Raw genomic sequence first — 1,463 nt, forward strand, 5'->3', positions numbered from 1 at the left:
AAAAAATATTATATATATAATATAATTCGCATCCGTATCTATGAAAGAAACATAATTTAAAGATAAAAATTTATCAATCTGCTTCAATGAAACCGAGAGTATAGCTCAATTGTAGCCTTTGTTTTAAATTGTCCCGGCGCCTCCACCAAAATTTTCAAATAATTTTTTAATGAGATTAATGTATTTTTGTAAATGTCTTATTTTCGACATTTAAACGATACTTTACAAGATTAACCTTTCTATAACGACCAATAGAACTCGTTGTAATACCTCCTATAAGTCAAATTAACGAAAAGTTTTCGAAATATGCAGATATAGATGTGGAAAAAATCAGCTTTGAAGCTGCCTTGGTCTTTTCGAGCCTGCCCTTATTACAGTTCTGTGTATGTAGTGTATAGTTTGTAATGCCGATCTGTTTTTGAAAGATAATCGATAGAATTACGATTAAATTTGAAGAGCTTATTATCAATTTTCACATGGGTAGTTAAAGAACTTTTCCAATTTCACTCGACTTATTATTATTTAAATCTTTTCTATTATTATTTAAATCTTTTTTCAATATACATTTGAAAATTTTTGATAGCGCACCCTTATGCACTTAAAAAATTGGAAAGGAAGCATCCCCTTTGAGGAACGAGTATACGTAGGGTAAAGCATCCCGTATGATGCTAAATTAAATTCAGAGGGGTTAATTTCTTTTGTTTAATTGCATTGGTACTATAATAATAATTGTGATTAATAGCAGACTTACATGTAGTATTAATACAAATTAATTTCTATTACTTTATCTTTGACACATTTTTGAAAAATTTTTTGAATATATACGTTTTGATTTATTAAATATTGTTCGCGACACCCTAGGGGAGTTGTAATCCCCACTTTAACAATCATTGGTTTCCGTTTTTTGTTTCTTTTGTTTCGCTTTTCCTTTTTTATGGACTCTTCAACTAAAAGTCGCCTGGTTTAGCCCTGGAATTATCCACTTTTCTTGTAAATTGACTTTTCTTTTTTGTGTCTAGATAAGCAATAATTTCTGAAACATTTCCTGCCTTATCACTTTAAATATCCTTTTACGTACTAAGGGACCATAAAAATGTCCACCATCGACTCGTTAATAATGATCGATTTTATTTGGTGGGTAAATTCATATATTTTGTTGATCTTCACTCAAAACTTTACATTTAGTTGGTTTATTAATTAGTAGTTAATTGTAAATGTAAAAGAAATTAGAAAATTGGTTATTGTCGTTTTTTTTTTCTGATTAAATTTTCTTAAATGTAATTCAAAAGAATAAATTTGGTAATTGTTGATGGTCATTGTGGACGGTTAATTGTGAAACTATTGAGATATTCATCAAGCTACAGAAACATAGTCAATAGTTTTCATTTTTTAAAAAAATTATACAAAATATTGGTGGAGGCGCCGGGATAATTTAAAAAAGCGACGCAATTTTGGTTTAAAAA

The sequence above is a fragment of the Agrilus planipennis genome, unplaced genomic scaffold (assembly GCF_000699045.2).
Source record: "Agrilus planipennis isolate EAB-ADULT unplaced genomic scaffold, Apla_2.0 scaffold317, whole genome shotgun sequence".
Classification (NCBI taxonomy): domain Eukaryota; kingdom Metazoa; phylum Arthropoda; class Insecta; order Coleoptera; family Buprestidae; genus Agrilus; species Agrilus planipennis.